This window comes from Vulpes vulpes, chromosome 13, assembly GCF_048418805.1.
Source record: "Vulpes vulpes isolate BD-2025 chromosome 13, VulVul3, whole genome shotgun sequence".
Lineage (NCBI taxonomy): Eukaryota > Metazoa > Chordata > Mammalia > Carnivora > Canidae > Vulpes > Vulpes vulpes.
Window position 1 is genome coordinate 53,612,344 of NC_132792.1, and position 25,831 is coordinate 53,638,174.

Genomic DNA, 25,831 nt, shown 5'->3' on the forward strand with positions numbered 1-25,831 from the left:
GTAAGAAAATGTGGGTAGAAAATTACAACCCAGCACCCTAGCTAGAAAGCAAATCCTAAACATTGGGGCTATATGATAGTCTTAATGCATTTTTAATGTCTTATCTCTGTTAAATTACAAAAATTCAACTGAGCAAATTTAAAGATCAAATTGGCTCTATTCAATGATTCATGAATCAAGTAGCATCCCATCTAGCAAATAGAAAGGAGCTCCACTGAACTGTAGAAAGAGAAATATTTTTAAAGTCAGAAAAGGGGTGGAAAAAGGAAATTATAAGCAAAGAATGCATTGTTTCAGGCAAGGTCGCCCTCCTAAGGAGACCTGGGGGTAGTGGGGGTGGGGAGGTTACCTCACTTGTGCTGACCAAATAATTCCATGTTGACTGGTTAAAGGTTATATTCCTGGGGGTGAGGGGTGTGCAACTGGAGTTAGGTTAAGTATTAAGTCTTGTCCTGCTGTCCTGGGGTTGAGCACAAGTGACTCCATTTTGGGTCTGCTGTCTTCTTTTTAACATCTTACTCTACATGCAAAGTGTTCAGAATGGTCCTATGTTCTACCTTTCTACCCAATGAGCCTATTGAAAGCTTATGGAGGTGAAGATTCTGGAGCAGCCATCCTTGGCTCCAAGAAGCTCTGCTTCTTCGGTGAAAACAAAGGGTTAGCTTGAGAAACAACATTAGCTATGGCACTGGACTCCACATAAAAAGATCCCTCATTAGTGTGGCTGGGCTGTTGGTTTTTCTGGGGCTGGCACAGCATTAATCTCTTTAGCTATACCATACTCAAGTTACTGGTGTTGGAAAGCTGTCCAAGCAGTTTACAAAAATAGCAACACGTAGCCTGCAAGAGTCATACATACTGTATTTCAGTCAATTCCCTTTACTTAGCAGTCTAAAATTGTAGTCATAGAATTTGGGGACTTTATGGGTCGGTTGAACAAAGGAAATAAAAATTCGTTGTCGATTTTTACATTGTTAAAGGTTTAAGGCTTTGGTAAAGTGGGATTTGGTCACAGTCAGCTGGCTCCTGAAACTAGAATCCTTTTGACGTTATTAAGAATCAATTAAGCATTGTTCCCCTAGGTATTGCCTTGGCCCCTTGGCAATTTATCCAGGGTTTGTACATTCAGAGTCTCTTTGTAGGTGCAGTATAAATGGGTCTGATTTAGATCAAGGATAGTTTTAAAACTAATGAGTGGATCTCAGGGACAGACTAATGAAAAGCTTTACAAGAAATTTTCTCAACTGTCCTCTCTGCGTGTGCTCAACTTTAAAGCATTTAGCGGTTTCCACCAACCTTCTTTAGAACAAAGTGACAAAATTAAGGGCTGTATTTATTAAAGGCCCAATAAAAATTACACTACCTTATACAAGTGTAACTAAAAATACACAATTTATGGTAGCATTGGGACTCAAATCTGTCTTCAGAAAAGGAGACAGTTGGTTTTGCTCTAAGAAATTATAAAAGTCATAATTAAAAAATCCATTGTTGAGGGATGTGTTAAAAGCAGATCATGGGTCTCAGCTTGTAGTGAATTTATTTTGAACCTCCTGAAGCAGACACTGCAAATTTTTACATTCTAATGAGTGAACTAAAAACATATATTTCAAAGCAAATAGCACTCATAAATTACATTTATGACACATGAGGTTGCTGACTGCTGTGCAGGGAGCACAGAGTAATGGTGCTAATATGCACTCTAGCTTGATTTTCTCAGTTCCCAACATGCTCTAATTCCACACTACAAATCTTTAAATGGCAGTTATATTTTAATTAATGTGATTATGTGCTGCCATTAGCAAACCCTCCCCCAGCACATTTCTCCTGCCAGGCCCATGAATGCCAGTAAACCATTAACATAAAAGGGCTGTTTGCTTATTAAATTCATCTACACAAATAGGCAAGGGTTGCAATTGTTGATTTGCCACTGAAAGAACAGAATGAGAAGGAGTTGCTCGGTGCCTGGCAGTTGCAATTATCTGGTGTAATTAAGTCTAATTTATAAAGCCCCCCTCAAATGAGAAAGTAACAATTTTTGTTAATTAACAAGAGCATTTGTAAAGCTCGTTAACTCCATCATTCACAGTCCGCCTGGAAAAATGGGAGCATATGGCTATTAGGATGGGACATGTTGCATATGTGTATTTGTGCATTAATCTGTTTGGAAGGTCTAATGATTGAAATGGGAGCTAGAAATGGATGTTATATTACTGAGGAAAGAAGATCTACTGTTTTCATTTATCTTTACAGCAATGTGAGTGCTTTGTCATTATCTTCTGCATACGGTTTCATTATTCTGATACAGCACTCTACATTGCCTCATACCCTCGTGCCCATAAGCCTGCAGGGTACAAGAGCACTTATCTTTCCTGATGACTGTTGAATCATTTAAAACAAGTTATTAGTGAAACAATTAAAATGATATTGGTTCACAATTGTATTTATAGCTGGCAGGCATAATGGAACATTCTGAATAGCAGTTGGGGGTTCTCAGAATGGATGGAAAATGCTGTTAATCAGAGACAAGAGAAACCTCTAAAGAAAACCTAAATTGCAAGAGCACATTAATTGTATTGGAGCATTTCATTTAATTGAGAACAAAGGGAAGGTAAAAATCATATTATCAATGTTTTATGAACATGAAGAAATAGGAAAATTACTATGTCATTTGTCACATATCTTCTATTGGAAGTGAAAATTAAAAAGGCAGTATTTAACTTTAAACAGAGTGGGCCAAATGTATCATGTTGTTACACATTTTTAAAGGGAGCTCCAAAATAAAATATAATGAACAAATTAATAAACTAATAAACACAGAGGAAGCCATTGGGCAGTACACCCTCCACACACGGGAAGATTCCAATGAAATTAGAGATTGTTAAATGGCTATAAAAGACCATGAAGGTGGTCTCTGCTCATTTCCATTCAGAATTCTGAAGAAATTGCTGTGATCGGATGATCTGCAAGAAGTATATAAGTGTATTAGTTCATTCTTGCCTTTAGTGGTAGAAGTTCCCCGAATCTATCAGAGACAATGATGATATATAGGTAGGTGAGTAGTGAACTTCTCCTCTCATATAAACTAATTCATTTTAAACATGCCTTGACTGGCACCATGGGTGGGAACAGTCAATCACACCAGGCGGCGTGCTTATATGCTTAAAGGAAGCAGAAGTGAAAGGCTAGAGTTGGGATAGGGGACAGTGAGAATGAGGTTGCTTGGACTAAACAAAACGCAGATTATAGTTTTCTTCTAATCAACCAACGCATTTGGGAATTTCGATTTCTTCAGTGAAGGGCAAGTTCATTAAGCCAGAGTGAGCTAGCCTCTAGTTGAAATGAGTTTATGCTTAGGTTGTATTCCAAAGTAGATCGCTTTACTGTTATCAACAAATAAAATCCTTGCTTGGGAAGAACATAAATATAGAAAGTTCAAATAGCGTAAATATAGCGCTAACCATGGACCTAACCACTGTGGCTCCAAGATGGCTATTGTGTGGCTAAGCACACCACAGATAGGGAACAGAAAACAAGGTTTTATATACAAGGAGAACTTAAAGTGAATATTAAAAGAGGAAGCTGAGTTGTTAAACGAGGAAACATTTTATTGCCTGGGAAGGCCTGAACTTGTTATAATGATTACATCACAAAATCACAATTTAAGGAGACACGAAGGAATGTGGATCTTAAGAAATACATCATAATAGTAATGACTAGTGCTTACAGAGTTCTTACTGCACACCCAATGTTGCTCTGAATTCATGAATGGACTTTCAAAAATTACGCAACTGTCCTTCAAGCAATTCTATGAACTATGAATATCCTCATTTAACAGATGGGGACACTTGGGTGTAGAAGGTTCATGTAACTTACCTTATAGACACATGGGCCAGTCACTGGAGGAAATCCTTTGTCCATTGATTAGACAGATTGTAGTCCATTACATTGAATATTTGAACTTCCATATCGCTTCTACTCACATATCCTCTTCCACTGAGAAAAAAAAATATTAAAACATTCCTATGAAGATTACCCCATACTTGTTTTTCCACTTCTGAAATGACAAGGCAAATATAAATATGTTGACTTTTCTAAAGATAGAATAATTTGGGGTCTTAGATCACATCAACAGTTAAAATAGCATTGTTCTGGCTCCTCTGCTGACTTGCAGAGTGAGCCTGGTGGCCCCTGGGGAAAGGGCGGTGGGAAGGTGATGGAGTGTAGGACTGGACTGTCCCTCAGTATTTTTTCTTTTGTGGTTTTCTTCAATTTCCACCCCTAGTCCCCCAGTTACACAGAGCTGCCTGGTCACCTTGTAAAATTCCAGTTTATGGGGAAAAGAACAAAAACATGACTGGTTTCAGGAACTACCTTGTTATCCTATAGTAGATTGGAACCGGTCTAAGACTAATACTATTGCAAGTCTTCTGACAGCATTATGTATCCACTTGACTCTTACAGTAAGTACAGTTTATGAACAGTGGTTGTTGGCCTCAGTATTTCTAAACTGCAACTCATTGTACCAAATAATAAAGAATTGATAGTGAAGGACAATAATTAATCATTTTATTCTAAAAGCCTACAGAAAAGATCTAATTATTACATTTTTTTTAGTTTTCTTTTTTTTAAGTTTTCTTTTTTAAAAACGGTTTTATTTATTTATTTGAGAGAGAGAGAGGATGCATGTGTGTGTGTGTGTGTGTGAGAGAGAGAGAGAGAGAGAGAGCATGAGCGGGGGGAGGGGCAGAGGGAGAAGCAGACCCCCCAAGCAAGGAGCCTGATTGGTCATGATCCCAGGATTCTGGGATCATGCCCTAAGCTGAAGACAGACACTTAACCAACTGAGCCACCAAGGTGCCCTGTTTAATTAAGTTTTCAATAAAGATCCCATTACATTTTTATTTTATACACAAGAAGGTAGGGAAACTTTTTCATACATTTCATGTAAATCCATGATAACAGAATAAACCTTAAAGACCTTCTTTATAAAGTCTATGTAAGAAAACAAAATTGAATATGAAATTATGGCCAATCTATTCATTTTGCAAGTTTATCCCACTTTGAAGTTCTGAGGCCCAATGTTTGATGAAGAAAGGCAAATTAGGGATGCCTGGGTGGCTCAGTGGTTGAGCATCTGCCTTTGGCTCAGGGTGTGATCCCAGGGTCCCAGATCAAGTCCAATGTCGGGCTCCCTACAAGGAGCCTGCTTGTGTCTCTGCCTCTCTCTCTCTCTGCGTTTCTCATGAACAAGCAAATAAAATCTTAAAAAAAAAAGACAAATTAGTTATACATAAGTTTCTTATCTATGTGTGCCATTTCATTCCATTTCTTTTACTTAAATTATATATATAGTAATATATGTAATTTAAGATTATATATTATATATATATATTCTCTTCCCTCTTTAGGGAAGGTGATCTCAAATTACAAAGAATCATTACAAAAGATTTAATGACACAAAACTATGAAGTTCAGAGATGAAAGGAAAGGAAGGACTAGTTTTGCATGATTGTCTTGTTAATCATCATATCCAAAGTGACACAAGCAACAAGATACGGATTTAGTTTAAAATGCTGACTAAAGAAAGCAGTGAAAACTCTCAATACATGTGTTGTTAAACACTGAAGTGTGTTATCCTCAGAACTTGTTAAATTTCTTAGTCTCAGAATTTTAGTAATAGTGTAGAATTACTTGTACAGTCTTTTATGAATCCCAGAAGAGGAAATTAAATAAAGGAGACCTCCTCTATTCCGAAGAGTTTAAGAAATATTTATTAAACTCTACATATAAAAGTCATCAGATAAAATGGAGTAAATTCAAATGCATAGTTCAGCACCTACTCACACGTTAAGAGTTCCCTAAATATCATACTCCATTGCAGCTTAAAATACATTTTAACTCTTAAAAGCCTATCATTATAATTGCTCCATCACTGGACAAAAGCTTCTGGCATCGAAAGGTAAAATCGTATGCCATTGATTTTCTCACTGCATAAAGATCAGTTTACACAAAATGATTAACAAAACAAATAATAGCCCACAGATAGACATTTCTCTTCTATATAATAAAACTCAGTGTTTTAGTTTAATGGAAAATTGTAGTCACTGCTTTGTGACAGTATCATAAAAATTTGACTTGCAAAACCACCATCAACTCTTCTGTACCCACAAATATACCCGTATATGTACACAGTTACTATAAAACCTATTTCAGGCTAATTCAAAGTTTAGCAAAAATTATATTTCTTGAGATAGTTAATGAACATAAGCTGAATCTATCATTGCCCTCCAGCATCTTTTTAGCTAATGGTGCTAGATGCTCAGGACTAAATTCTGGTTAACACAATGTTTTGTTGTTGTCATTGTTGTTGTTTGTTTGTTTTTAAGGATTTTAATTTATTTATTCATGGGAGACACAGACAGAGAGGCAGAGACATAGGCAGAGGAAGAAGCAGGCTCCCTCCAGGGAGCCTGATGCGGGACTCGATCCCAGGACCCTGGCTGGGATCATGACTTGAGACGAAGGCAGATGCTCAACCGCATGAGCAGGTCATGTGCTGAATTTTAGGTCCTTCTAGTTCAGAATTACTGAATAAGGAGAATGGAGGGAGTTAAGAAGACTTACCTTTCTTAAGAATAAGCTTTATTCTGCTTATTTAGAGAGACAGGGAAGAGCAAAGGATGGGAGGCTGGAGTAGAGTCAAGTCGGAACCAGAACTGCAGGACTCCCTTACTCTTTACAATCTGAACATTACTGAATATTTCTCTGGCTTCTCCATGGCCAGAAAAAGCAGGAACAAATGAGGAAGTCAGGAAAATTATTGTCTGGTTATACCAGTAAGGGGTCTTTCCTAATTGATAGTGGAATTCAGGGAGGTTTCATAATGAGTCCAGTTCAATTAAATTTCTGGTTTTTTAGTCATGTGAAAGCAATGTCAGACTCTACTCTCTGTTTTGAGAAAGGTCTTTCAAGTTTCTCTGGCCTGTTCACATGCTCCCGGAGCAGTTGGTTACCAAGTGGGACATTCTTTTTGGCAAAACTCCCTGAATTCCTTTGTTCCGCTAACTTCAAACATCATTTTCTAATTGCATTTAATCTAATTACACCCCATCTCATGTTCCTATAATCCTTGGGCACTACCTAAACTTCTAGCCCTCCAGTTCCTGCCTGCTGTTTTCTTTCCCATGCCCGCTGTTTCTTTGCTTCGTTTTCCCCTGCTTCTGCTTTCCTCCCTCTCCAACCTTCACAAGGAGCTTTATACAATACAAAATAGTCCTAGACTCATCCAGAACTAGGTATTTATTACAGGATCCAAAGGTTGGAGAGGCATTCTTTCACTTTCCAATTGCCAGTTTCAGGCACACGTGCAGTCGCAGGTGCCTACCTTCCCAGCAGTCTACCTGCCTTCCCTCCCGGCTACCATCTTCTATTTTCCTGCTAACTGCTGTGAAATCCTGTTAAGAATTTACATGGCCTTTTTCAATACCCAGGCACCATGCTCTATGACAATATTCTTCATGCAGGTTATCCATCCAGCTATCCATAGTCATGGCTCTTAACTTTTGATCTCCCCTGTTATCCCCACCCACCCACCCATCCACCCATGCACTCACAGATGCTGGGATTACACACTCAGTTCAGCTTTCCATTTCCATGGGTATATCAGGGATTTGTCATGTAGAGATGCCATTAGATCAAAAAACTTGAACTCTAATTCCTTAATGTTTATTCAAAACTGCTCATCATCAAAATCATTCTTTCTTATGCTCTCACTTACATGGTGCCATTAACCATCTCTGTTTCCCATTTTTCCTCCCCACAATTTCTCTACACACCACAACCCACTCATCAGCAACCTCTCGTTCTCACATCTCTCCAAGGTTAGATGGTGGTGTTCAGGGGTATAGGGATTATAAACTACCCTTTTCTTGGTCTATGCAAAGTGTGCCAGAAGGTAGTATAATGAGGCAGAGGTTGTCATTGATCACCATAAAAGCTTAACACACTTTATGCAACTTCTTTGCTCTTATTTCCAGCTCCAACACATGTTTGAGTTTGTCCCTGGTGCAAACTAATGGAACCATGTACCTATCATTCCCCCACTTCTACAGGATCTCCTCCTGTAGGAGATCTGAACTGCACTTATAAAACACTGTTCTAGATCAAGAACCCAGGCACCCTTTTCATCTTATGTATCTCTGCTACTGAGTGAGCTGTTGGAAGAACACCATAGCTCTGAAGATTGCCTCCCTATAAATTCACATTTCCTAACCTTCTCTCTGATCTTTTAACTCTAACACTTAACTCTGTTAGTGTATTGTAACAGCAGGTTGTTTTTTATTTATTTATTTATTTATTTATTTATTTATTTATTTATTTATTTATTTATTTTGAAAATAAAGGTACTTAGATTTTGACTGGAAAATGTCCATCTCTCTGCCTACATCCTTGTCTCTGCCATTCAGGGCCAAAGGACAGGATGCCGTGCTTTCTGTGTAAAGCTAAGTCTTCTAGCTTCCCTGCTCTTCCATCTTCAGCAAGAACAGGGTTACTTTGTTGTCTCTCTGTCTTATCTTCTTCCCATATGTTATACACACAACCCTGTCAAAGTGATTTTCCTAAAACAGAAATCTTATCCTGTCACCACTCTCCTAAATTCCTCTCCAACAGCCCCCTTTTCTCTTAGACTGAAGTCTAAATACTTCAACTTCACTTTCAAGACTCTGCATTGCTTGATTCCAGATGTCTCATCTCTTACATACTGACCCTTGCGGTTGTTTCCTCCTGCCGTAGGACCTTTGCGTGGAATCTTTTGCCTAGAGCACCCTCCATATCATCTACCCAGTTCTTTACTTGATAAAACAGCTACTTCACCCTCCCATGAGCCAATCCACTTTCACGCTTACCTCAGGTTTCATTTGATCCTTCAGATATCAATTTAGACTTCTACTTTCTTTAAGAAGACATTGCTGAACCTCCAGATTTGGATTAGGTAACATGCTTCCTTGAAATCCTGTATTATCCCTAACATAGACTTTATCACAGTGTGTTCTGATTTTTTTTTTTTTTTTTTTTGCTTACTTGTCTATGTTTCTCACTGGACACCAAGCACTATAAGGTCAAGTACAACATCCATTCTTTTCACTGACTCTTCTTAGAGGCCAAGTATTACTATCTGAAACATAAATATTTTATGATCTGAACAGCAATAGAATTGGTAAGATTATAGATCTAAGAGCATACGTAGATAAGCAAGTGAAATCTGAAATGATGCACAAGAACATATGATTTGCTTTACAAAGACAACCAGGAATGATACACATATGATCTGAAAAAAATTAAGGTCATTTAGAATTTTCTCCCAAAATAAACAAAAAATAAAAGACATTACAGAATCAAGGCAAATGCTACCAAAATTCCTGATTCCTTTGGAATTACTTACTGGTTCTGAACACCTGGATGGCTCAGTGGTTGAGCATCTGCCTTTGGCTCAGGTCCTGATCCCAGGATCCGGAATCGAGTACCGCATCAGGTTCCTTGTGGGGAGCCTGCTTTTCCCTCTGACTATGTCTCTTCCTCTCTCTCTCTCTGTGTCTCTCAGGAATAAATAGATAAAATCTTAAAAAAAAAAAAGGAATTACTTACTGGTTTATTTGCAGAGAAAGTAAAGAGTGCTCAGATTAAGAAGACAGCATTTGTTTCCATAAGTTTACCACAGCTTGACATGAATTCAGGCCAAGTTAAGGGTTTTCTAAAGAAAATATTCTTAGTGTCTGTAGATGATGAGAATCCAGCATACCTATAGGCTGCATAAGAATTCAGAAGCACGGAATGAAGATATTTCCAAGTATGGTTAACCATCACAAATACGTCCCTATTAATTTCTACGAGGTACAAGGGAGGTGGAAAATGTGTATTATTATTATTATTATTATTATTATTATTATTATTTTAAGATTTTATTTATTTATTCATGAGAGACACAGAAAGAGGCAGAGACATAGACAGAGGGAGAAGCTGGCTCCATGCAGGGAGCCCAATGTGGGACTCGATCCTGACTCTCTAGGATGACGCCCTGGGCCGAAGGCGGTGCTAAACCGCTGAGGCACCCAGGAATCCCCTGTGTATTATTATTTTTGACTGCTTGACTGTGTTTATTGACTACACAGACTAGTTGAACAAATTTTTCTTCTGTTTTTGTTCAACACATTTATGTTGTTTATGTAAAGTGATCCTTCTGTATTCTGTCTAACTATATATTTTACTTATTAAGTAGCAACTATACTAGACCCAAGGTCTGAGGCAGAGAAGACATAAAGAGCCAAACTTGCTTTTGGACTGATTTCCTTCAGATAGAATGAGCTAGCAATCTGGTAGAGGGCCCAGAACTCTTTTTGCAAGAGAGTATCACAGGTAAAGCTAGTGCTCTCTTGAGGGTGTTTGAGAAATACCTATTTAGTTGTATAGGCTAACTAGTGGTCACCAAAAGCTTTTATTTCATGTCAAGCATTTTAGTTACTTGGTGCTTCTCAAACTGCATTAGGACCGAAGAGGCAGGATACAAACCTATCTGTATCCCAGGTTATAAAGTAAATGAAGCATTTGGGCATGATGTCCATTATCTGCCAGAAAACACACTAAAAGGATTGGATTTACAAGGATTTCTGTTTAAGTTCTGTAGAAAAAATAATCCTGAGAAACTTCCAGTGCTTAGCAAATAAAACAATTAATTATAAATATTTCAAAGTGCCTAACTCCTCATAGCCTTTAGTTAACTCTTTCTTTTCTCTCTCTTTTTTTTTTAGATATTATTTATTTATTTATTCATGAGAGACACACACACAGAGAGGCAGAGACATAGACAGAGGGAGAAACAGGCTCCCCATGGGAAGCCTGATACGGGACTCGATCCCAGGATCCTGGGATCAGGACTTGAGCCAAAGGCAGACACTCAACCACTGAACCACCTAGGCGTCCCAACTCTTTCTTGTTTTCATTTAAGAATCATACAATACTTATGTGTAGGTTTTTCCTGCACATACATCCCTGATCGCAAACTTTTGAGTTCTATGTTTTTTAGAAAGTCACAAATATTTTGAGATTTTATTATCACTATCATGTCTCTTTTAATAGCATTATCCTGACAGTTGGAGAGGTCACAAGTATTTTGTATTTATTAACATTTTTTTTTCATTTCAGGTCAGGATTCAAAAATTTAAAGACCACTATCTCTTTTTATCTTATGCTTAATTATTTTGATAGAGTGTATTATTGGTAAAATTACACACACACACACACAAAAAAGAGTCAACTTAGCCAGTGTGGGAACAAAGATCTGCAGTATTTAATTCAATAGTGAAGCCCTAGATCAGGGTAATAATTATATCTATGAAATTATGCTGTGTGGTTGGCAGCCACAAGAAAACAGTAACACACCCTTACCCTTAGATAGCCCGGAATAGAATGTCCTTAGTGTCTGTATTTTAAGTGAAATGTATGGGCAAAGGCAGAGGCATAAATATGGACTTGCAGCTTCTAGTAAGTTCTGTCTCTCCCCAAATTATTAACATAAAACAAGTGAGTTAAATATCAGCCAATATAGCACACGATTAGTGGGAATGGAAATTCACCCACTGTCTTTCTGAAATGGCTATTTCCTCCGGCACGACCCTTAAATCCACAGTTCTCCAAAATGTTGCTTGCTTCAGGCACTAGAAGTTTGAATTACTGGCTGAGTCATCAGGTCACAGAGACCTCAGATAGAAATTTCTGTTGTTTATTTAGAAAATGAAAGAGATTTGTTGAAATATGGAAATTACAGTCTGTCATTTGCAGGAAAGTCTCTTTGTTTTAGGCATTCTGAAGAAATATGCAAGTGCTATAAACAACCTAACACTAAAATTTTTGCAATGCCACAATTCAGAGAAATAATAAAATGTAATTGATAGGCTTAGCGATTGTGAAGGAGCTGTTGTTTGTGGAGGGGCTTTTGCACCACAAGGTTCTATTACTGAAATAATTTACTTTTATATCTGGTGCTGATGTTGGAATCTGTACATTTCTGGTATAAAATAACTTTAGGCTTTTTAAATATATTTTATGTTCAAGTAAAAACCAGAGAAGGAAGCTTTGGTGTTCCTAAACCACTCTGGATGTCTTATATTTCCTTCTGTTCGAAGAGTGCACCACAGTCATTCAATGCACAAGGAAAGACATCTTGTGCTCGAATACTCTTAGGCAGTGGTGAGAGCACACAGCCAGCTGAAGGACTTCCCAGATCTGAGTAGTATGTTGCACTTCTTGGCTGATGGATGCCAACACACACAGCTCCCTAAATCACCCCTACTTTTAATATCCAGGCTCTGCTGAAGGGACTGGGCTGATGTGAGCCTGAATCCAAGTCTGCCCCTGTTGGATTCCATTCAGCTGCAAAAACGAACATGTAACAGCCACTGGGGATGGGCTTTGCTTATATGGGAAGTCCTCCCAGCCGCTGCTTTAACTCCAGTGACCTTTTCTCCAACACTTAAGACTGCAAGGAACTTGAGCGATGTGGGAGAGGGGGAAAAACAGTTTTTAGAATTTTGGTTGGCAGGGCTGCAAGCTACTGAGACCATATGAATTTTGCAACAAGAGGCCAACTCTGATTGCTGAGGCTTACTCCTTGTTTCTGCATAGGGAGCCTACATGATGATACTTTTTTTTTTTAAAGGATATTTCTGATCACGGTGGTACACCTGTTCACATGCCTTTTTCTCCCCTAAATTAACAAGTTCCTCCAGCACTTCAACTCCAGTAAAGACAAGACATAACTCCCCTTTAAGATGCCTTCGTGTTACTGAAGACTGGATGCTTACTTTTGGTTAGCTAATTGTTGGTCTGTAAACTTCCAACATTTCTCATTTTACCCGTAGTGAAAAATAAAACCTCCATGGGAAGCTAGCACATACTTAGGAGAATGATTGGTTTCTTGCTTGTCAGCACTTTAGCGGGTGGGGTGCAAACAAAGCTTTCCCTTTCACTGGAATTGAGTCTTGTTTGGCTTCTGGCCCACTCTACAGATAACCAAATAGAGGCAAGCACACCACATCCCAGCACAAATCTGGATATGGGAGGTCTGCAATAGGAGGCAAGGATATGTAGCGTTCCCTATCACAACTCTGGAATGCTCGTTATTTTCAGCTTTCCTGGCTGAGTATATATAAGCACCGGTTAAAGAGTATCCTGTGTATTTAGCTCTCTTGAAAAGTCACTAGATAGAATTGAACACCACTTTTAGTAAAGTAAGTACTCTCATAATTGTTTACACCACAAACTAAAATTCACAACACTGAAAAAATATGAAAGCTGTGGCTGCTGTTTTCTTTGGAAGGAAATTCTTTATTTCTCAACCTTAATTTATTACAAAATGAGTTTGGATCGTTAGAGAGAAACAGGAATTATTTTAAATCCCAAGAGGAAACATTTCTTAAAAGAAGTTTGTTCTTTTGTCAGTTTGCTACACAAATGACTTCTAACCCTGCTTTGTAAGATTTAAAACATCTTTTTTTTCTCTTTTTATATGATGTTTTGAAGAAAACAGAGGTTCGCTTCCCTATTATTCAGTCTGATGGCTCTATTCATGTGCATTTAACTTGCATTTAGCAGATAAAAATGGAACACATTGGTTCTAATTTATTTCAGGTACAGATTAGTTAACAAGTTTATAAAAGAGCAGTCTTGATCCTACTGTTAGGTGAAGCAGTCTTCAATTAGGATGTACACAATGTCTCGTGAGACACTTTTATATAAGCAAAACACCTACTATTTGGTGTCTACTGAGTGCTACGGCTCTCTTATGTGGTGGCTAATCAGTTATTACAAAGTGAATTGAATCCTCATACATTGCAGAAATATTTTGCTGCAGAAAACTTCCTAATCTCTAGAGTCTACTGACCCTTGATACTCCTGAAACATAGTGACCTATTAACCTCCAATAGATAGGGTAATTTTTACTCAGGTAGGGGAAAATAGGATCCTCTCAGCCAATATAGTAATCGACACTGGTAAACAAGCAGATAGGAAAATGAAAAGATTGGCTCAGAATATAATAGCCCCACACTTTGTGTATAAATCCTATATAGATGTTGATGGCTTGATTTACTTCCCATATCAAAAGCAGTATCATTCCTAAAACAGTATTTGAGTCTTTAATGAGTGGACTGAGCTAAGATGATGACCTTAAAAAAAAAAGAAATTTAATGATTTTTACCTTAGGTCTGTTATGTGAAAACCTACATGAAACCAGATGAATGTTCAGTAAACACTCTTTACCAGAGGAGAGTTGAACTAAAAAGTGATGATGTCTTAATTGCCAACACTGCTGTCTTAAAATATAGCGGTGACGAGTTTAAGAGAGAATAACATTTCAGGATTAATGCTTTAAATTAACAACTCACAACTTGGTAGACTGCATTGCAATCTATCATGTTGAAGATAGGTGAGGCTTATATTCAGGGATACCTCTTACATTTTCTAGGATTTCTTGGCCTTATTAATTCAAATCTTACTCTCAATGCATGCATGCAGCCAAGATAATTATGAGAAGGCAAGATCAAAGCCAGCATATTATAGTCCTATTCCATTTTCTGCTGATGTGAGTGATCTGCTTCTCCTTTGATGTTGTATGCTTCTACAGCGAAAGTACAGAGGATAAAAATACTACACCATGTAATCTGGCATTTATCCCATGAGAGCAGAATTCCAAATTGTGACACATGTCAAGAAGTTAAAAAAAAAAATAACTTAAAAGAGTCCTATGCTTTATAAAGTGACATACTCTGCATTTAAACACCATCGAACATCATTTTCCATTACAAATTTAGTCCCTGATATAAAATTCAAAGAATTTTTGTAACTTTAGTAGAAGAAAATAGTTACCATATTTACTAGCAATTACATTAAATGTGTGCCTGAGCCTTTATCCCACCTAATGAGGGCAGTTGAGAGGAAGCAGACGCACAGCGTGCACACACATATTTGTTTGTACATCCACTCCAGGACTCAGAGTCAGTTAGTGTGTACTCTACACATATAACCAGCTGGTTTTAGTTTGCTATGAGTCTTCTATCACCTTAGGTCATGAGGTTGAGCAACTGGCAGATCTCTGAACTAGTTGCTGTTGATTAGAGAAACAGAGTTCTTGGTCTATAACATTATACTTAACTTAAATATTCTTCCTTATGTTCTTTTGGGTACTAACTGTTGCCAGTCTGATCGTACTGTTTCTGACAGTGTCCTTTCCTGTCCTAGTTCACCCTTTAGAAATATGTTAAATGTGTGTGTGTATGTGTGTGTATGCACACACATGCGCACAATGTTTGGTTTGCTTACATGTACATGAACATAGAGACAGCAGTATTACTTCTAAATTACCTTTCCTAGAAAATTAAATTGAATTCTTGCCCTTCTGGAGGAAAATAACATTTTCCAGTCATTCCTAAGTTACTAGTTGATTCTGGTCCATTCCATTTTGGATTCTGGCCCTTTGAGCTACCATGATCAGACATAAATGTTTTGTCAGGAAAATGGAAAATTGTTTTTTAGAGACTGTCACCTCTAAAACACAATGTTCAATAGTTAGAAAACCAGTTTGATAGAATACCACTTAACATGCACACTTCACCTGCAATCAAAATCAAAACTATTTTTTATTTTGAAAAATAACGGCTTTCATCTTTCCCATGAACTAAATATTCAAGTACTTCGAATGCTAGAATGATTGTTAGAATCGCTATGTATGAAGACCAAACAAATATATATATAATTTCTTGCTTCTACCTTCTCCATTATTGGAATGAGCTCCGAATAATGTTGAATACAATAAAATAAAGATAATGAAGTATAGTAGAATATGTCATGGAGAAATACCACCGGTGATCTTTGACATGATATAGAATATGACGGTGCTAGAGTACTAAATATGAACATATGTCATGATGACTTTTGGAGATCTTGACATAGATCTCTGACAAAATTTTAAAGTACATTTTTAAATAAATTCTTCTGAGATGATGTGAAATAAGTGGTGAGAATCACATTTTGTCAATAAGGGTTCAGTTAGAGCCAATTATGTCTGTGCAATCTCAATTCCTTTGAGTGCTACAATAAGAAAATACCATTTTTCTCCATTAATTAATTTAATCCTGCTCTTTTTTGGCCCATTGGGTGTCAAGGAGGAAACATGAAGTTTTACTTTTCGTTCACTGGGATCGCCTCTTCCCTCACTGGTTACTTCTTTTCAGTTTCCTTATCCAGGTCTTCCTCATTTTTCTTCGCCTCCAAACACTGGATTTCTCAGATGATAAGAGTCTGAGCTCTTTAGTTTTCTATCTGCAATCAATCCCCAGGTCATCTCCCTTACTCCTACAGCTTTAATTATCACCCAGATGCAAAAGCCCATAAGTATCTACCCCTAGCCCCAGCACCCCCCTCCAAACCTAGAATCATATACTCAACTTCCTTCTTAGTTGGCATTTATATTTCCCTGTCATGTAACTGTTGTGCCATCATTATGTTTTTGTCCCTGTTCTAAAGTTTAGATAAGAATGTCTTAACTAACTTAATCCTCATAATAACTTCATGAAGTTAACGATAATATTATTTTCAAATCATAGGTAGGAAATCTGGGATGTAGTTATTTGCTCAGGTTTACACAGTTAGAAATATATAACTCGAATTTAACATGCCCCAAATATAACTCCTGATTTCTTCTCTCCACTGCTTATTCTTTGCCACTTGCCCTCCCAGTACACAGCACATCCATCCATTCTGCCAATTGCTTCAAAGTACTTGGATAAATCTAGATTTTTCTTACTGTTTAGCCCACCTCATCCAAATCATCAGCAAACTTTGTTCTGACCACATCTCAAGGCTAACATCATCATTCTTCATCTGGACTATTGTAATATCCTCCTAACTAGTCACTTTGCAGCCAGAATAATCCTATTGCAATAAAAGAAAAATCAGTGACTTTTATGCTCAGTGTCATCTTAGGGCTTCTCATCTCAGAATAAAATGTGACATCCTCAGTCCCTCCTAAAAGATCTTCACAATTTTGTCCCATGTGACATCTCTGACTCTGCCATAACTCACTTCACCCTCCTCTACATCATTTCTTTGGATCTCAAAGTCGTTTTTCCTAATGCACTAACCATAGTAATGACTACCTCATCCCATCACTCTACGTTCTTTTTTTATAAGCCCTAATTTCAAATAATGTGCTCCTTAGTATTTCTTTATAGCCCTCTTTCCCTATTATGACACAAATTCTAGGACTATGACTTTTTACCTTTTCTATTATTGAACTCTGGATGTCCAAGATGTGTTTAACACTAATTAAGTATCAATAAATATTAGGTGGTTAAATTAATAAATATGTAAAATAGTTCTGAGAATAGTCCCAAACCTACTAGTTATATCATTATTATTATTTTTTTTTGAGAGAGAGTGCAAGTGGGAGTGGGGTTGAGGGAGGGGCAGAGGGAGAGGGAGAGAGAGAATCACAAGCAGGCTCCATGCCCAGTACGGAGCCCAATGTAGAGCTGGATCTCATGATGCTGAGATCATGACCTGAACCAAAATCAAGAGTTGGGCAGTTAACCCACTTACACACCCAGGTGCCCCCAAGCCTACTAGTTATTATTTCTATGGAGATATACCAAAGTATAGTTAGGATGGTAAATTCTCTGAAGGAGCCAACAAACTTGGATAGGCAAAGGAACTGGCATGTTAAGAATGTATTAACAGGGGTGCCTGGGTGACTTTGTGGGATAATTATCTGTCTTTGGCTCAGGTCATGATCCCAGAAGTCCCACATCAGGCTCCCTACTCAGTAGGGAGTCTGCTTCTTCCTCTGCCTCTCTCCCTGCTTGCTCTCTCTCTCATCTCTCTCAAATAAATAAATAAAATCTTTTTTTTTAAAGAATGTACTAGAAAAGTAATTAATATTACTTTAAAGGATCATGATTTTAACTATTAAGGCAATTTGAGTTGTTATTAAAATTTATCTCATGTGTTTCAGTTTGTACATGTTTGTGTTCCCAGGCACACTCTGGCTCTTTGTTTCATACTCATTTACCTCTTGGCTCCATTCAAAAAGTTTGTCCTTATATATTATGCTCTAAATTAAAATTTGATGATATCCTTTGCTTAGTACATTTACTCTTGAGTGCATGAAGTAAAAGAGATTCAATTTTCCTACTCCTTATTGTTACTAGAATATGTTATTTTATTTCATGGGGCCCACTGCTGTCTGCCAGAAAGGCTGTAAATCCCAGTCTCCCTTGTAAGTAGACAGGGCCAGATGACTATGTGCCAGTGAATGAAAGTGTTGTGTGTGTCTGTCATATGTGACTTTAAAAGAAATGTATAGACCATTTGTGGAGCAGACTTCTAAATAAAAACGAAAATTTGTTTTTTATTTTTCCATAGTAATACATTTGTAGCCGGGAGGGAGATGCCCCAGGCAGACACTGCCTTGCCCAGCCTTAATCACTTCCAAATGTACCCATGTAATGATATTCTTGCCAATAAAAGATGAGTGAAATGACTAATATGTGTCATTTCTAGGTCGAGGACTTGAAAAATTGCTCATGTGTTCTACTGTTTCCCCTTTGTGTGAGCTTCAAGGTGGACATCTCTATGTTCCAGGTGGAGCTGTATAACCTAAGACTAAGAATGATGAGGAAAAACATAGAAGGAATCTGTGTCCTTTAGCGACTACGGAATTGAAGAACAGCCAGCTAAACTAACTTGGAATGATGTATGTGAGGGAAACCCAAATCCTTATTCTTGTGTATTTGGGATATAACAGTGGCTTAGATTTTTATCCTAAATCATGCACATTTTCTTATTAAATCTTCCTTCCAGTTAGAATGTGAACTTAGAAGGTTGGAGCTTGAAAAGTCACCTTGGACAATGAGATAAAAGCTACATGTTGATGACATAATATCCAGATTCCTTTTACTCTTGGAACACATAAGAGCCCTGAACTGCTTATGCTCAGACTTTGTTCATTTTGTTTATGTGAAAGAGTGAAACAGTGGCTTTATTTTATCAACTTCAATTTTGGATTTCCATCATTTGAGCTAAGTGTAACTCTTTTTTTTTTTTTTTAAGATTTTATTTATTTATTCATGAGAGACACACAGAGAGAGGCAGAGACACAGGCAGAGGGAGAAGCAGTGGAACATGATCCCAGAACCCCAGGATCACCACCTGAGCTAAAGGTAGATGCTCACCCACAGAGCCACCCAGGTGCCCCGAGCTAAATGTAATTCTAATTAATTACCGGGTTGTAATCCCTACGAACTGAATTATTTGCATTCTGTCAATTAGTATAGAGCTAGTTCAGAAGCAATTCTGCTGTGGTCAAGACGGTTGCTTCCAGTCTGGATATCAGCACATTCTTTATTATCTCAGAGAACATGGTTCTTCTACAGGCAGTCCTTCTTCATGAGCTATTATGTCACATGTACAAATGAGTGGGTATTGTTATAAACCTGAGATACAGGAGTTTTCATTACAAAGTTTCCATTTATCTTGTTTGAAGAGTTGCCTATTTCTTTCCTGTGATATCCCTAGAAGATAAATTTGTTGCAATAAGATAAAGCAAACTCTTCATTGAAAACCACAGCAAACAACTCAGGTCAGTTTTAAAGTATATTTTCTACACCCCCACATTATTACAGCAGGTCCAATTAAATTTTAGTCCTCAGGGACCATTCCTGCTATTATTTTCTAATAGAATGCGGTATAATATTATCTTTGAAAAAGTTTCTGTTTAAATTGCTATCCTCTCTACTCCACTCTGCCTTTACTGCCTTTATGTGGAATCCCTCTGAAGATACTGAAACTGAATAGTCTCCAAATTCATGTTCTATAGTTTCAGGCCAAAACCTGGAATTTTTATTAAGGAACTGCCTTTCAATCCATCCCATTTCAGAACAAATTCCTATAGCTATTATAAAGAAAGGAAGAAAAAACTGCAAATTGATGGCCTGATATCTATCTGGAATAGCCCTTCTTCTTTTTTTTTTTTTTTTAAGTTATCAAAAGAAAGTTGTGGCCTATTGCAAAAGTCTGAGACAATTAATAATTGAATGTATTTTGAAAATAGTAGTAATATCTGAGACAATTAATAATTGAGTGTATTTTAAAAATAGTAATAATAGATAATACTGATGTGCTAAAACAATTTAAGCTTAATGTGAATAATTAGGACTAATAGTTTGTGGCACTTTATTTTCCGAAACACTTTAACAGCAATTATTTCATTTGGTTTTCATAGTTTTATGCAGCAGGGTGAGCAGGTATTACCATATTAGACATTTTCTTTTTTTCCTTTTTTTTTTTTTAAGCTATGTGACCTAAGCCTTCTATAACTTTAGCAATTGTACAGAAAGCATATAGCAAAGGTAAGGCTACAGATTCCAGAGCCTATCATCTTCCTACTTGCCATATAGTTTATAAATTAAAAAATACTTAAAATATCTACTTGGAAGATTGCATTGCTGTCCGTACACACATAAAAAAATTGTGCCAATTCATGCAAAAATAAAATAGATGAGAGACAAGGGTTAATAAAACGTCTGTCTGCTTCACTGGAATACAGGCTGGTAGTAAAAACATGCTTCTTATTGAAGAGATGAAAGGTTTTAGTTAAATGTTTTAATGAAGCTCGTTTTGTTTTTGTTTTTTTTCCAATATGGCTTCTTTTAATTCAAAATTTGGCTTTACCTTCAAAGAAAACATCCAGTGCCAGAAGATAAATCTATACTGGGAAATATTGCTTATAATTGTCAGCGCTGTTAACATTATGACCACAAAAAATGTTTCACCTATTAGATTTTAAGTGAGAGAGGCCATGTCTTTTTATATGTTTTTTATAAAACTGAAAATTTAGTGTAGAAGAATCTTTTTGTTGAACACCAATAAAACGAGGGATAATTTTCTGGCCTGTGTCCTAACAATGTATTTTGAAAATCATGTGCTTTTGAAAAGTCTGAGACAGTCATCCTGGTACCTCAGGATCTACGTGTGGCTGGATGCTTAAATATTTTTAGCAAAGAGCCTACTCGGTATTATTTTAATAATGATTTTTTGTTGTTTTTCATTAAAATTTAAGTTTTTAACAAAACTGCCTCATCCTCTGCTAGCATAGCCACCTTATGTAGAGAGCTGGTTTCTTTTTCTTTCATGATTATTCCCATGCCTAGTGAATAGTGATTTCTTGAAGGAACTCATCTGACACAAATGCCTTAAATATTATCAGTAATTCCAGGGAACGGAAGGAAGTTTAAAAAGAGGGTAATTGAAGCAGCTTAGGAATCACTGTAAATGTATGAAAAATATGTATTTTCCCCTTTCCCTGAGTAAACTGCACAGAAACCTACATAAATGGTGCATAAAGCTTTCATGACTTCAGCCCTAGGCTACATATTTAAGTGGTCCCCACTGTATTCACATATAAACAGTGGCACCATATATTAAGAATCACAATAATAGCAAAACAACTATAACATTATTAGCATGATCTTATTTTTATTTTTATGGCTTCTTGACTAGTTTGACAACTACCTGCTGGCTTTTAGGAAATGCCTAAAATGCCAGTTATACATACTTTATGTCGGAGAAGATAGACAGGTTTAGTTTTACTCCTGGGATCATCCACAGGAAAGCTTCTCAGACAAAAATTTGGGTCTCAAGTTACAATGAACATTCCATATCCAGGCTTCCTTGTTATCAATTAACTCAACTTACTTCTTCATCAATTTTTTCCCCCTTCAGTCTTGATGGTTTTATGACCTAGACCCAGGCAATACCCTTAGGCGGTCCATGTGATAATTGACACATTTTCTAACACGGTATAGTGATGCCCAAGTCACTGCTTTCAGGCCGTGACTTGAGCTTATTGGAGTCTGCAGCAGGGGCTCCTTTTATCCTCATACATCAGAATCCACTGACAGCTCTCCCATGCAGGGACCACGCAGATCTCTCCCCCAGGAAAATATATGCAAACACATCCAGAACATTGTAATGGTTGCTAGGCATCACAATGGTGACATCTTTATGATAAACACAGTATGCAGAAGAAGGTCTAATAAAAGAATAACAAATTATTACATGCAAAGGGCAATTTTACAAGATTAACGGGAATAATAAATTACTACCAGAGTCAGAATACCATGGTACCTTTTAAGATATTTCACAGTGGAGACAAAATGAACCGGCCTATAAAAACCCACAGAATGTAGGAGGGAATAACAAATTGCTTTTCCACATTTATGAAAGATAGTCATGAGACTTGTCTTATAATACAGTGAGTTCAGCAAGTAATTAATGGCAAAATAGGGTTACACATGTACTTCATGCTAGGATATTTATTATTCTTTTTCATAAGGCCATTGTATGTCCAGTAACATTGCAATCTGTGTACTATTAACTTAGTCAAAATCTTGTAGGATTTTATTTCTAAAATTATTTCAATACATATAAAATATTACGTAGTAAATTCCAGGATTCAAATATATTTTCTAACAATTAGTTAATATGTGTTTTTAACAGGGTTGTAGGAGTTTGGGTGTTTCTATAAAAGGCAATGAATTGTTTCCCTTGATGATTTCGTCCAGATGTTCAAGAGATTAAAAGGAAAATGTTTCTAGATTTTCATATTTAATTTACGCTTCCCTTTTATTTTGAAAAATAACCAATGTTTCTTACTTTTTCTTACCTATATATTACAAAAGAGAAAAAAATTCTGTTACTTGAACTTCGGAGATACGGCATTTTCAATATATAGAATTATTATTTTATTTTGTTAAAAAACAGTAATTTTCAGACATTTCCAGTGGTGAATCTAATCTTTTCCAATAAATAAAAAATTAAAAGAAAGGATAGAGGGGATTGAGGAAGGGAAAGAGGGAGAAAGGGACAGAGGGAGTAGAGGGAAAGAAGACAGGAAAGAAAGAAGGAAAAAAAGAGGGAGCTAGGGAAGGAAAGAAAACCATGAAACTTTCCAAGTCTGACGCCCTCCCCAGACATTCTGATACCTAGAACTGAAAGGTTGAGTCTCTATTAAAATACTTTTAGAGGCACTAGGGTGACTCAGTTGGTGAAGTATTGGACTCGTGGTTTCAGTTCAGGTCATGATCTTAGAATTCTGAGATCCAGCCCCAAGACGGACTCCCCAGTCAGGGGGGAGTCAGCTTGTCTCCATTTCTCTCTGCCCCTCCTCATGCTGATGTGAGCTTTATCTCTGTAAAATAAATAAATTAATTAAAATATTTTTAAATAGCTGCTTTAAGTTATGATTCATTGAGCACAGATAATTCAACTAGCCTTAATGGTGAGCTATTTGTTGCTATTGTGGATGAGTCATTGGACTGGAACTTGACCTAAGGACAAGTTGAAGTAAAAAAATATATATATATTTATTATATATGTATGTACACATACATATATATTTATTATATATATGTATATATATACACATATATATTTATACATTCTTTTTATACTTTTTGTTACTGCTCATGAATACTTGAGCTGAGGAATGTATCCTATTTATCTCCTTCCAACCACCTCTTACAGCTCTTTCTACTGGGGCTGCCATGTATCAGTAACTTATAAATAGGTGAAAGTATAAAGCATACACTTTTCCAAAAGCATCATACTTCCAGTACTTTCTAAAAGGATGGCCTTCATTCGATCAGAATAATAAATATTCTTTTTGACTGATCTTGACATCTCCTCAAGGTGAGTTTTCCACTACTGACAGTGCAGTTTTTGTAGGTGGAAGAGGGAAGTGGTTGAATTATTATTGATAATTACTGGGAATAGATTGGAGAAAAAGTTGGGGAGTGAGGCATTGAAGGAAGGCATTGAAATTCCTCAAGAAGAGTTTATGCATCTTCCTCTTCACTTGGATACACATGAAGAGAACATGGAAGCTAAGTCAACTTGAATGTTTAATGAATACTATTAGATATCTATATGTTGGGGTCATTCATTTTAAAAAACCTGAATTGTTTTTTAAAATATCATGCAGAAAGTGTTTTATTTATCCTTTCTTTAATGCTCTTCCATGTTTATGTAGATCCAAGTTTCTGACTTATATCAGAATACCTATTACATATGTGAAATTGTAACCTTGAGACAACCACTAATTAAACTTCTATTTAGCTAGATATTACCTCAGTTTTGCACATGTTTCTGAGAGGGCTGCATACACAGTGCTTAATAGTGCATACTGTGTGGCCTGTTTTCAAGAATTCTTTTTGAATATGAGTAATTTTGGCTCTTTTTCTTTCTAATTTGGTGACTTGGATGAGTTCACCTTTGGGTGTCCCAGTTTCCTCATCTGTGAAAACAGGAATAATCACAGTTTATCTCAGGGACTTTTGTGAAAATTAAAAGAATCATTGATAACATTTAATTCACTTAAAGCCCTATCTGTCCTACACAGTCTCAAGAAAAGAACTCATTATGAGAACTGTTGTCTTGACTTCAAATGCATTAATTTCAACACTGGGTCATCCAGGCTAATAAAAATTATTTCCATTTTTCAAAAAGACTTCATTCATTCATTCATTCATTCATTCATTCATTTATGAGAGAGACACAATGAGAGAGAGCACAAGCAGGAGGAAGGGCGGTTTCAGGCTCCCCACTGAGCAGGCTGCCAGACAGGGGCTCTATCCCAGGACCACTGGAACATGACTTGAGCTGAAGGCAGACAATTAACTGACTGAGCCACCCAGGTGCCCCTCTTTCCATTTTTCTATGAGTGAGGAAAAAAGCATACAGAATCACCATGGGATGCATTGACGAGGATATGAGTTTCTTTTGCTTCTGAAGTTGTTGTTATTGTTGTAATACATTTCCACTTAAAAGCATGTTATTTAGCTCTGACTAATAAGGAACCAGTCAGCACATATTAATAAAAAAATAACATTATTATGTAATCAATTCATCTAGTAGATGAAACACTTCAAAGTATAAATGCAAAAGGGAAAATAGCAGGAGTTCTTGATAGAAAAAAATCAAGGAGAGCCACTGGGCTATCTTTTTATTAAAAAAAAGAAATTTTTGAAAGAAGAGGTTTTAGGTCCTTACAACCCTATCCCCTATGTTAATACCTAATGAGTGGTAAGCCCGTGAAGCTCAACCCATTTTTACTTTTTTTTTCTATAATTTTTTATTCTTGGCTTGTAATAAAAAAATATTCCACTGACACCTGCACACACAAAATGTCTTTTCAGCTTTTATTTCAATAAGACCGTCTATCCATTTTATAGTAATTAAATATAACCGCAATCCACGGATCAGTGAAAAAGATAAATTTTTAGGTATATAGTAACTGTATCTTTACATATTATCATAGTAATGCTAATATGTCATATTTATAGGGTCCACTATCTAAGAAGTCAAAGTGTTTTATGAATATTATACCTATTAATCCTATGTGACAAGTATTACTATTCCCAGTATACAGATGAAGATGCAACAGTGAGGCTGCTGTGCCAGCAAAAGAGTTTCTTCTGTCTTGTGAGAGAGAAATGTGTATCATATTCGAGACTTTTCCATTAAGAATGCCTTGGAGACTGATTATCGTTCTGCAGGAATGCAGAACAGCCGTAGGTCAATGACAGTTTTTGAAGTTCTTGGAGCTAAGTTAGTCTTCCCTTGAAAAGCTGAGGCAACCTCCATGACTTTGTTACTTACATGTTATTACTGTTCTGAATTAGCAACAAAGTAGACATCAGTGGATTTCTCAGTAATCTTGCTTTAT